Source organism: Phyllopteryx taeniolatus, chromosome 13, assembly GCF_024500385.1.
Source record: "Phyllopteryx taeniolatus isolate TA_2022b chromosome 13, UOR_Ptae_1.2, whole genome shotgun sequence".
NCBI lineage: Eukaryota > Metazoa > Chordata > Actinopteri > Syngnathiformes > Syngnathidae > Phyllopteryx > Phyllopteryx taeniolatus.
Window position 1 is genome coordinate 4,316,277 of NC_084514.1, and position 13,524 is coordinate 4,329,800.

At 40.7% G+C, this 13,524-nt stretch overlaps 1 protein-coding gene across 3 annotated transcripts in view; it reads left to right on the forward strand.

Annotated features, from left to right (window-relative positions):
• The first annotated feature begins 7,676 nt into the window (after positions 1-7,676).
• Positions 7,677-13,524, forward strand: part of LOC133488185 (KATNB1-like protein 1) — a 36,187-nt gene continuing 30,339 nt past the window's right edge. Inside the window, exon 1 of one of the 3 annotated variants that reach the window (XM_061795758.1) lies at positions 7,677-7,811. The gene's annotated coding sequence lies outside the window, so the exon portion shown is untranslated. Of the gene's footprint in view, positions 7,812-13,206; positions 13,280-13,524 lie in introns of those variants that run through there. The other 2 variants (XM_061795757.1, XM_061795759.1) reach the window with 2 other exon arrangements.

A 13,524-nucleotide genomic window follows, 5' to 3' on the forward strand; every position in this document is an offset into this window, starting at 1 on the left:
GTTTATGCCGATGACTTGCACTGAAGTGAATCAGTCAGGTATGCTGCCTTATTTTTAAAGTCCCGGAACAATGCGTCAGCTGCTTCAACGAATGCCTCTTTTACCATCTCTCCTTCTTGGAAGGACTTCTTGTTCTTAACGATGACGTGACTCACCCGGAACGATGCTTCAGAGGCGGCTTTCGCTTTTGAAGTATGTTGTGTGAAAAATAACTGCTGTCCAGACAACTGGGATTTTAGTTTCTTCACCTTTCTCTTTCTCAGCTCGCTTTTTGGCGGGAAGTCAGTGTCATATTTTCTATGAACAGTCCTAAAATGCCGCTCCACATTTCCCTTCTTTGGTAATGCGATGGCAGACTGGCAGATGAGGCGTACGCATTTCGAAAATGTCATCGTAAAAAAATACTCCTCCTCCCATTCCATATGAAAGTGGTGAGTTTTTGTCTTCTTACTTGATCCAGCTCCCCCACTTATTTTTATACCTTTTTTTAACTTTAAGAGAAAACACAGGGAGATAAAAATTGGAGGTAGCACACTGACTAGCTTTTGAGTTTTTACACACTTCGCGCCGTTGTTTGCGCATCTCCAGTTACCTTTTAGCACCGTTGTTTGCACATGTGCGTGACCTAAGTGTCAGAAAAATTCAGATGTCATCGATTGGCTGCGCTATATATCAATTAAGCGACGGGACGGATGATAGGCTGACATCTTTTTTTTTAATGTCGCGTGATGTCATGCGATCTACCGATATTACCTTCGCGGTCGACTGGTCGATTGCGATCGACGCATTGAGCACCCCTGCCCTAGGCATATAGCAAATTACGGCACTTACATTTTTATAAAGGTCTTTAAACACATTTTTAAAACAGTGCAAACGCATTTAAACATGAACAATATATGGAGAAAGAGCAAGAGCAATGGATAACTAAAAGTAACAATTGCAATAACAATAAAAAAAAATGTTAAAAAAAATCAGCAATATTGCGGGACGCCGAAGCGTGAACCGCGATTTAGCGGGGAATTACTATATCTCTTTTGTGAAACCTGTCCTGGAACTTTTCTGACACACCTTGTATAACTCTCTCCTTAAGAGGTTTGGAACAAACATTTTTAGTATTCTGCTATTTTCCCTCTGTTCCAACCACACCACAAAACTGAATGAAAAATGTGAGAGGTGAAGGGAAAATTCTTGGTTTATTTTACATGGAATGACCCAGCATGGATCGTTTTCCATGGCCCCTCACACCTGCACTGACCAGATGAGGTATCAACACAGGTTTTGCCTGAGGGGTGAGAGAGATGGTCGAACTCTTTGACAATGATCCTAAACACAAGAACTTGACTCGTGCCCATCACCTGTCAGCTCCACACACAGAATAAATTCACACATTGCTCCAGGGGCAAATTTATCTGCAGAGGAACAGCAGCTGAGGAGCTCCTAGCTCATATAGTGTTATATATATATATATATATATAAAACAGCATAGTTGCCCAAGTCATATCAACGTTTCCAGAAAACAAGAAAAAACACAACAAATAGAACAGACAAGAAGAGTCCAGTTGTCTCGATTCAAGCTTTGTGTATTACCACGACTTTGATGACTGAAAATCTACACAGACGTAAATAAAAAAATTAAATAAACAATAAGTAATTTGTATTGATATTGTTACAGTAAGATGTAGAGGTTACTCAGCTTGTGTGTAAATCAGGACCAGGAATCAAAGACGCACGATGATTTAGTTTAAACACACTGTAATTAAAGACAGAAATATATCCGCGCTGTAGAGATATTTAATAATTAGTCTTATCTCAAGCGACCAAACATAACAAACATGTGAATTGTGGTGGACTGTGTTCAGGATTGCCTGTGAAAAGACAAATAAACAGCTGGGGACTGGCTGCGTTGCCTCAACAGCAACCCATCTAGTCAGCTTCCCTCAGGGAAACTCAGCATAGTTCCCAAGTCCAGATAGTTCTGACAAGTTCTGACACCGTCACTGCATGAACTCCAGTTGACAGCACATATTTTAACAGCTAACCATCATACATGTGAAAAAAGAAACTGGCCACCGTGTAATAAAACTTGGGCAGCACATGGATAGTAGGTAGCACGTCTGCCTCACAGTTCTGAGGTTCAGGGTTCGGATCTCAGCTGCGGCCTCCCTGTGTGGATTTTGCATGTTCTCCTCGTCCTGGCGTGAGTTTTATCCAGGTAAACACATGCATGTAAGGTTCGTTGAAGACTAAATTGTTCATAAGGTCTGAATGTGTGTGTGAATGGTTGTTTGTCTGTACTGTATGGGCCTTATCTCATTATCTCATTTTAGACATACACAATGTACATACATCAATATTGCTCGTAACAGAAAGCAACCACGTGAACCTAAAATGTACACGATATGATATACTGTAAATTCAATTAGTTATAGTTTTGCCTGGGTGTTTTGGTAGCCATCACCGCACAGTGAGCGCATGTGGACCTCAAGACACGTGGATCACGTTTGCCTATTCGAAACTTCTAATCTTAATCTAATTTCATTTTGGCACAGCGCTCAGGCAGCAGCCGTTGATAACTGATGCTGATTGTATCACTTTCGCACATCTGCCTCCCAGCGCACGTGTAGTGCACGTGCGGCCAACGGTGCGAGTGGGGAAAACCTCTGAGGGTACGCGCCGCTTGCCATGTGCCTGTGACAAGGTACAACAGTGATTATTTTTGGAGATTTTCAATCTTTTTGACAATTGAGTTTACTATACTATCAATCATAAATGTGGCTGCAAACTCAGTTGTATATGACTGAGAACAACCTACAGTATTTTTGTGTTTTATCAGCATGCATGGTAGGTTCATTGGAGACTCATAATTTCCAATCAGTGTGAGTGTGAATGGTTGATGGTCTATATGGGCAGCTGGTGACCAGTGACCACTTACTATACATCTAATCAGATAGCTGGGATGGTTTTGCCCATGTAATGGGGAAAATCAATCAATTTCTATTTTTAAGTGGTATGTTACACTTTTAATTTAATGGGATGCTACAATCTGAATGTTCTGTTGTGATGCCAGTGTTGTAATAGGCAGAATAATGCTGCCTTCCAGAGTTCCAGAGTCTTTAGACGGCAAAATTAGGTGAGACTGAATCAACAGCGCCACTGCAGATTGGAGCGAAGCAGCGCAGTCCCTTTTGCCTCAATTGCTTCAAGTGAAGTCATTATTTTCAAAAATGAAAAAGCCAAACAAGGAACATCAAAAAACTGTAAATGACTACACTAACAAAGCCCCAAAAATCCAGACACAAAATAACAAAGAAACACAAGGAAACAAAACACTGACCACAACAGAGACAATGACAAAACTAGAAACATGATTTACAGACTCAACCAACCCAGCGAAATAAATACAAACAAATTGACGAGACAACGAGGCACACCTGGACAAGACACGAGTGGCTGGAGGGAGCTGATTGGCTGACACAAGGTAGACGGCTGACAAGGACAGGTGCAGATGAAAACCAAAAGAGCAGACATGACATGAAGATGTGACATGAAACAAACTTCAATCTGATCAAAACCAAGTCAAATTTTGCCTAACCAGACTGTGCAGCAAGAACATAATAATAATGGTACATTTTATTTGTAAGATAAATCCTCCTTTCAAGATCCTCAAGGACACTTTACATCAAATAAAACAACAATAAAAACATCATTTTACAGAGAGAATTAAACAAATACAAAGCTGTGCAGTTACAGGGAGTAGGTGATAGGGATAGTCTAGAGCGAATAACAAAAGATACCTGTATGTTAAATAGTGCGTCACTGAGAGAATGATTTTTACAACAGAGCGTTGCATTTGGATGCTGTGACTGTTCGCGAACTGAAGCATAGTTCACGAACCGAAGCAATAGTTATCGGAAAGAAAAAAAACAACTGTCGTTCGTGAAACAAGGTTTCACTGTATTCAGAATCACGCTGTGCAGCTCAGAAAAGGTGCTGTAACACAGTGTCTAATCGCCATGAATGCATATGGCGCGGATTCCCACGTATAGCTTCAGTGGAATGATTCGGAAAGGCTAGTAGCCTGCGATATACAAAGTATGTCTAAAACAGCTGGACACGAGGATGTATTGAAAGCAGATGTGAACTAGAATGTCCACCACATGGAAAAGCTGATTTGTGCCTATACCTCAACAGTAATAGGGGAACTAACAGCCAAAAGTATACTAGACAGATTTGACCCACCCCTAGAAAAGCCTTCTGGAAAACTGTGGGATTAACACATAGGGATCTGCCTCCTGCGTTGAGCTCGTTTTGTGTGTGTAGTGTGTCGATCCTTTGGACTCCGATGGTATGGATCTTTTAAATGGAGCAAAATATGTTGCAGGATATAAAATGAGAACTTGCAAAATCACATTTCTTTTATATTCAGCTGTGGATTTGTGGACAGCAGCTCCTAAAACATAAATCCATATGCCTGCCTGTCTGCTGTGCAAATTATCTGCAGCTCAAAGAATGTCAGGCCCGCAGTGAGTTTGTTTTCAAACTGTGATTCCATCTTTGGAATGATGAACTCCTTTAATGTAGGATGTTTAATGTTTACAGCACGGGGGGAAACAGGCCGACCTGTCTGTGGATTGAAACGAGAACACGGAGACAATTAATCTAAATGTAAACGTCACGTTGAATTCACTTTTCATTCAAAGGACCAACAAGCTTTCCCTCCTTTTTCAAGGACACACTGCTCTCCTATATGTGAACCTTCCTGCAGACTGGACCTAACGTAAATAAGCGTACGTGTTAAGGGAGTGTAAGTATATTCTTTCAAACCTCATATACTGTACAGTATATTCAGCAATGGCAAATACTGGAGGTTAAGGACCCCAATTTCGTCCCTCTAGTGGTGTGAGCTTAACAGGTATTTTCAACTGTAACCAACTTGCCAGACTCTAAATGTTAATTGCATCTGGCGGGGAAACATAACATTTTACCTTCGGCTCAGTAGCTCAACAGAGAGAAATATTTATTGTGATTTGAACATGCAATCATGGAAAACTTGCATGCATACCTCTGCACAAACCTCTCTGGAGACATAAGCCATCCAAGTCCCCTCTGCTAAATCACTTAGCGCTCTGGTAGCTTCACCGACTTTGCATTGATCTCACTCTGGAGACACAGAAAAGAAGGTATCCATACCACAAATGTCGGGTATCAGACTGTTAATGGTTTTGACTTGACTTTGGCTAAGTCATCCTGTTAATATTTCCAGCATACGTTTTTCAGCAGGCTAGAAAAGCGCTTGCGCTCGCCGCCTCACTCCCGCGCAGACAACTGACGTCTGTGACGAGGAGATCTTAGATGACATTACAACGTGGTCCGCGGGGAAGCGTAGCGCTGTAAACCGACGGGCCTGAGAGGTCTACAGAATTAGATCATGTCTTTACAAGCAGCCGGCAACATAACTGTGGCGAGTCTGACAGGCTCATTAATAAAGATTCAAAGGCCTCTTAATGGTAACGTCGTCTACAGCACGTCGACTCTGAGGCCCACAAATAAAATCAGGTTGGCTGAAATCACAGGTTGGTTTTTTTTTTCACGTCTTCTTGATACAAGCACCCTGCACGTGCACACATCACTGTGGCTCCATGTGATGTCTCCAAAACATCACACAAGACAAAAGGGAACATTTGTGATTGATACGTTGCGATGCCACCTTATCAGTTCCTCAGCTTCTCAAAGAAAAGCTCATATGTTTTACTAATCTCCTCATCCAGAGAGTGTTTTTCTAATTTAGCAAAAGCATGATATGTAATATTGGTTAGGTAATGCTCCACTCATCCATCCATTAGCAAACCAGCCAGTGAGCCAGACGTTCACTATATTTGATCATTTGATACTATCATAGTCATTTATACCTATTTTATTGGGGTGAGTGAATAAGAGACTTTGGTTTGGAAGCAGAAGTCTTTCAACAGCTGAATCATCGCAGGACTATTTAGCATCGTCATTTCCTCATCACGCATTCTTATTAAGTCACCAGATCTTCATTGTTTCATTTCAAATTTACTCTGATTGGGCGGCACGGTGGCCGACTGGTTAGAGCGTCAGCCTCACAGTTCTGAGGACCCGGGTTCAATCCCCGGCCCCGCCTGTGTGGAGTTTGCATGTTCTCCCCGTGCCTCCGTGGGTTTTCTCCGGGCACTCCGGTTTCCTCCCACATCCCAAAAAACATGCATGAATTGGAGACTCTAAATTGCCCGTAGGCATGACTGTGAGTGCGAATGGTTGTTTGTTCCTATGTGCCCTGCGATTGGCTGGCAACCAGTTCAGGGTGTACCCCGCCTCCTGCCCGATGACAGCTGGGATAGGCTCCAGCACACCCGCGACCCTAGTGAGGAGAAGCGGCTCAGAAAATGGATGGATGGATGGATGGATTTACTCTGATTGTTACTACCACTTATAGCAAAAAAAACTAGTTCCTCTCCACTGATAGGTGGCTTTATTTCCCCCCCCCCCCCCCCCCCCCCCCCTCAAAAAAAAGAGCAGAATTCTACTCGGAATTTTCTGGTTTAAATTTATATTAAACATATGATCATTTTGGTCACTGTTATTGTGATTAGAAATTTCCATACATTTCATCTAGACCTATTGCTAATGATTATCCAATGTATTAAATGTTTTTTTAAATTTAAACAGCCTGTTGGCGGATTCCCCAAAAATCTTTAAATTACATTTTTCTTTTAACTAAGGCCTTGATTCTCCTTAGAATTTACAGTAAATCTCTGGCCTTCAAAGGTCTACAAAATGCTGCAGTCTTGTCCAATCATCTCAAATCGGTTGGCCAGAAAATGGTAATTTGACTCCAGTCAATGTTTGATTTTGTCGTGTATAAGTTAGATGTAGGTTGCATGAGTAAATGCTGCCAACTGCAAGCTGCAATCATAGTAAAACAAAAATGTAAAAATCCATCTTTCCATTTGATTCACCACTTGTCGTTCAGTCGCAGGTTCGCTGAAGCCTATCTCAGCTGACTTTGGGCAAAAGGCAGACTACACCCAGGACTTATTGTCCGTTAGTTACATTGCACAAATAGAGAAAGACAACCATTCACAGTCCCATTCACACCGTGACTGAGTGGGAACTGAACCCACGTTTCCTGCACTGAGGTCCGGCGAATGTCTCATCAATTATCAAGGATTAGTTAGCATACTCGCGGAAATAACACACTAGCACAAGACGATGTGATATCAATGTGGCTCCTGACTTCTGTACTTCTCCATCAACACTCTCAAGGCAAATAATGCATCCGTGGTACTCTTTGTAGGCATGAACCCATACTGTTGCCCGCAAATACTCACTTCTGTCCTGAGTCTAGCCTGCACTACTCTTTCCCACCAACCCTCAATTTCAAGTTTCAGTGTCATCACTTGATCTGAAACTCTTTGCACCTCCAACACTTTCTAAGCCAACTCCTCCTTTAAAATAACCCCTATGACATTTCTCTTCCCATTTACACCATAGTAAAATCATTTGAAAACTGCACCGAGGCGTCTAGTCTTACTGCCTTTCCACACAAAATATCAACCGTTCTCCTAATCGTCATGTCAACCAACTCCTGAGCACTTCCTGTCATAGTCCCAACATTCAGAGTCCCCACATTCAGTTCTAGGCTCTGTGCTGTCCTCTTCTCTTTCTGCCTAAGGAAGCCGCTTTCCACCTCCTTCGTCTTCGACCCACAGCAGCTGAATTTCCACCGGGGCCCTGCAGGATAACGCCGCCGGCGGCTGACATTGTTCATCCGGGCCACGACCGATCCGGTATGAAATTCTTTGGATGATTGCTCATATTTGTTTGGCAAAGTTGGTTTTTTTTTCAAAGTATTAGTTATTAGTTATTGTGTTGGGAGAGAAGCAGAAACCTACTTTTAGTTTCACTTTTGAGAATGCGCGAGGTACATTCATGGACAGTAGCCTTTTTTTTGTTGTCTGTTGCCCAGAGCATGACTGCTTTCATGATGCTGTACAACAATTAAAGGCAGAGGAAAAACAGCTGAAAGCATGCTGGAATTTGATTAAATGTTCCACTCATCAACAGAGAAATTATGTGCTTCCTGTTAAATAGCCTCGTTGTAAACAGTCTCAACAGGGATGCAAATGAGACAACCGCAGAAGCTTCATTATTCTCTTACACGTGGAGACTTTCCACAGATTTTCGCCATGCAAGCACCGTTGGCACACATTTCATCTCTCAGGGATGAAGAACTGTAATAAATAGCTTCGAAAATGGCTCCAATTAGATGTCTGGAGTTACTGAAAGGATTCTGTTCTGTTGGTGTTTAGGGTGTAAGGAAAAGTTTCTCATATAGAATGGTTTCATGCCCTTAGATACCAAGACCCAGCTAACCAAAATTGTTTTCTACGGTGTAACATCCACCCCAAATTTTCAGAACAAAATATGCCTCAAAGCTCACACAAAAAATGGCCTTTTTCAAAAAACGATATGACTGATGAGGCGCGAAGGACAGCGAACGCCAGAGGGAGAATTATTGCGTATGCTTGGAGCGTGACTCTCTTAACATTAAAGGGGGGGGGAAAGATGCCGCCGCAGTGTACATTCTGTTCATTTATTGTTGATGTTGACTTATGACAGCCATAGTGAGACATTTGTACCATTTTAGTGGCTACACTAACAGTACATTACGTTCCATTTCCCTTTTCTGGCCATCATCAGATTTTTCTTCTTTACCATCACTGAGTGGTACTGGACAAATGTAGTTTTACACTGCATAGATCATTGGAGGAGAAGGAGAAGCAGTATATTTTATTGAAATATCCAGAGTAATTACACGGGCTATGAGCAGAATAAATACATTCAGTCAGCGTTGCGAAGCTTCGGTCGCCACAATGAGCGTCATCCACAGGGTCCGCCCTACGAGACACTGAACATTAGCAGCAAACGAAAACATTATTCTCAAAATTTTACTCTGCTTATACCCACAGATATTTTTGCGCCGGAAACAAACGTGTAGCCTTACAGAAATAAAAATCTGCCACATGATTACGGACCTTTCACAGCCAAAACAAAGTCTGCATTAGGCTTTTGAATAAGTCTATTCAGTAGCTGAGTTTCTTATTCTCAGAAGGCCTAAAAGTGATTCCGTGGACATTAACTTACATATTTGAAAGACATTTGCGTGCAATATCAGTTCAGCAGGAAATCAATAAAAATGTGTACGTTTCCACCAAAAGGGATTTGATCTTGTTTGTAAATGATGCAATATTTGGCGCATTTTTGTGACAGTGTGTCAGGTCACTATCAAACAGTTCAAGGTAGCATTTAGCACGCAGTTTAATATGAACACATATTTCAATAGTCTCAATTTATTTTATTTGCATTGCCGCAGGATTAAACATGTTGAGTTTAGCATTTAGCATATTCCTTGCTGCCGAATTTGTCTTTTAAAAAACAAAACGAAACAAAATAAGTGTAGCGTGTTATCTATGAATATTTTTCAAGTGAGTTAGTTTTATTTGTTCACAAAAGGATACTGGGTTTCAGACAACAAAGCTTTTACAAGTAAGTACACCACACACCAGGAATTCAAACTATTTCCAACCACATTTAATTAATCTATCATCAGTGAATACTTATTGCTATGAATCTGCATTGTCTGCCCTTTCTTGCGTCTAAGCTGGAAAACATTTGCAATCTGTCCAATTCTTCATTAGTAAGTGTGATTAGAGTTTTTACAAGACATTTTCAGAATCATCCCATGTTTGGGATGTCTGAAAAAGACAGTCATCTGGACCAATGGAATCATTTTTTTTGGGTGTCTGCTCGCAGGAGGAACAGTAACTGTGACGGGAACGCTGCGGCAAACCTCAACTATGACTGGAGTGAAGCTACACATAAACACGGTTGACTTGTTTGATTCCACATTTCTTACGTTTTAAAGAAGACAACTGGGTACTATACACGGAATATTCTCAGACCGATTAGTGGGATTGGAGTGAAGTGTCTTGTCTTTCCAAAGTTAGAAATTGACTGCATGAGTCACATACAGATACCTTTTCCAGACTAAATAAACATCTCTATTTGTTTTCTGGGAATTTTCTTGACATTCCTAATCAGTCACCCTAAGCCTTATAAGCACTTTATTTAAGAGGGCAGCATCAGCTACCAAGTCTTCCGGGTTCACAGACTCATGAGAGAGGAAATGAATTGCTGTGTTCCTCAGTCACACAGCTCAGGGTGGAAACGTGACACTGTTCACGGCCAGAATTGTTCCTGCCAACAAGAATAGCCACAACTGCTGCTGAAAATAAATCATCTTTCATTAGTATAAAACTAGCTTGGAATCGCATTTTTACACTTTTACAAAAATGAGTTGTTTACCTTTGATATCCTGGTTTTCGGTGATTCTTCCTCGAGACCCAAATTTACAAAACCATATATTGTAAAGACATAATACCAACACATGCACAATGATGCAAAATCTTTTAAGGTGGGAACTTGTATTTTTTAAAATATAGACTTTTTTTTTTCTTCAAATGTTGTCCTTTTCCGCAATGTTTTTAACGTGTATGTGTAAACAAAATAAGCAGATTTTTTTGGGGACATAGAAAGTGTTAGCTAATTGAATAATAAAAAAAAAGAATGGCTCTCCTTCGGTACGACCACAAAAACTCATCAAAAAGCCCTTTGCCTGCTTGACAATCAACAACACATTTACTGTCAATCAACGACCCTAATATAAACTGCCTCAACTTCCTAAATCTAACACACTTTCCCAGTCATTTCTACCACGCCTTCATACACTCCTGGAAGGAGTTATTCTGAGACCTTCCTTAGCTCCACTGTCATGGCCATCTCGATGTTGTCCACGTCTTCAAAACGGGTCCCCTTAAAAGAACCACTTGAGCTTGGGAAAGAGGAAAAAAAAATCCCATGGAGCCAGGTCGGGTGATTTGGGAGTCTGCTCCAGCACGTCCATTTTTTTTTTACCGGCCAGTAACTCGCGGATTTATTGTGAGCCAGCACGTTGTCATGATGAAGCAGATACGGGTTTTCTTGCCACAACTCTCACCTCTTCTCGTGCACTGAATGACGCAAATGCCGCATGATCTCTTTGTAGACGTGCTGGTTGATCGTCTGGCCCACATTGAAGGCCAAAACTCGAAGTTTGGCTTTCAAATGCATCTTCTGTGACACCATACCTGGAACTTTTCTGACAACCCTCATACATTTGTTTTAATGATTGCATATATGCCTGAAAAATGTGCTGTCAAAGAGTCCATGGTTATGCTAATTGATATGTATTTGTCCTTCATAAATGATGCAAGTTTAATATTCTCCCCAAAGAAAGCTATGGTACATCTTAGAGGATATTCAGGACAAATTTTAAGTCAGAACATGGTGATTACAGAAAATGGTTGACAGTTTGTTCATATAATCAGGCTTATTTTTGTTCATTTATTGCTCCAAACATATATGAAGATCACAGCATTGTTTTTCCCTCCGCTAATGCGTAACCATGTAACAATGTCAATTCTGTCACTACTTCTAAAGGATAACACGCTGAGTTTTAAGTGCTTAGAAAGTGAAACAAACGATAAACACTTTGCGAAACATTTGCACTTCCCTGGGCAAATTCCCAGAGAGTTAGCTAGCCAATAAAATGACTCAACTTTTCAATGCTTGCTATTCTGAACTTCAGCATCTGTGCAGGAAGGAAATGCATTTGTTGCATGTTGGATGTAGAATACATTTTTTTGTAGCCAATTTTTGTATAGGTATGATTTTACAATCCAATATTAATACATTTTCATTGTAATAAGCCCAAGAATAGTACCCTCAACTCTTTGTGCTACCGAAAGGAGCTTTTGGGGTTTACTCCATTGCAACCATGTTTCCAGAAATGCTGCAAGGAATTTATGTCCTTCATGTGCACAGTACATGGCTAATATGTGATAGATGTGTGATAAGAAATGGCATGACATTGAATTCTTCTCATTGGTACCATGGAATAAAACTGTCAATTAAAAGATTTGAAACGTATTGTTTGAAATCAACTTTGGTCGTAACATACCGTTGGTCAAGACATGGTTGTCCCAAAGGGTCTTTAGCAGTGAGGTGCCTGATGAGGGTTGTATAATGAAAAACAGCCATTTTATTGAGAAGCTCTGAGTCATGTCTATTACAGTTAAAGCTTCATGAGATAATCAAGATTTAAAGAGTCTCCGGGGCCTTACTGGCAGGGTGGAAAACCCTGATTTTGAATCATTCTAAAGGCCAGTCTGCTGATTGTTGACTCTTCATTCTTTATGGAATGATTTCTGGTATCAATTGTACATGGTCTACTAAGGGCCTTTTTGTATATTTACACACAGGTGACAAATAAGGGAAAGAAATAGGCAGAGAAGCATGATGACAGTGAACCCACCGGGCACAAAGAGTCATTGAATGTTTAGATTAGTAAGAAAGTGATCAGTCGTTGGAAACCAGTAGCAAAACACATGAAAGCGGGCATACAGTTCACAAAAAGAAAAAAGAAAAAAAGATTGGGACAGATCATTTATTCAGCTATGCAATTTTGGCACGACTGGCCAGCAGAAGCACTGTTGATTCAGTCTTAACTATAGTTTGCTATCCACAACCTACAACAAGATGTCAGCAGTTGGGCGACGTTCACAAAAACCTCCACTTCGACATTATGATGCTCAATTCAGAACATTCAACGAGTGATTCTCCCATCTTTTAAAAATGTTCAAAAAAGAAGAAGAGATTATGCCAAATGCACATCCCGGAAAATCACCATAAACCGAACAACAGATGGAAATAGAGATAATGAACTCAGAATGAGTTCCCCTATTACTGGAGTCCACGCAAAGCTGCTGCATTAGTGGTCTACTGATCACAGTTTTCATCACTTAAACTATCTTTGTTAGTTTAAGAGCCCTTTTCATTTTCAATGATATGTTACACAGCATAACATAAGTGGCTAAGGTCAATTATTAAATCAATGCAGTCGTTTGCATGTGTGATTTCAAGGATAATATCCACATCGATTTCAAAAGATATCTTTCCAAAGGGGCTTCAGATTATTTTGATCAAGTGACATAGTAATAGTTTTAGCGCTCTATGGGGTATCATTTTTTACTTTTTCCACCTTGCTGCTCAATAGTTGCCTTCATAACGATTACACTCTGTCATCTGCAACAGTTTTTCCGATTTTGATTTGCACATCAAGGACACCATACTTTCCCCCTGACGACAAGCGCAAGGCGTGAGTAGAGTTTTACTTAGTGGCGATGATTTTTATCACATAATGTTGGCTGACTATGGTTTTCCTTTATTTTTTAGCCAATTTGTTGATTCATTCATATGTCCTTGTATAATTTGGCTGCAAAACTTTTATGATTCTTTTTGCTTAACAATAAAGGGTTGTTTGTTCTCTGCTGGATTAACAAACAACAGATTGTTCTGGTCTGTGTTCTCGTGGTACCGCCAGCCATACCAGACATTCCAGCC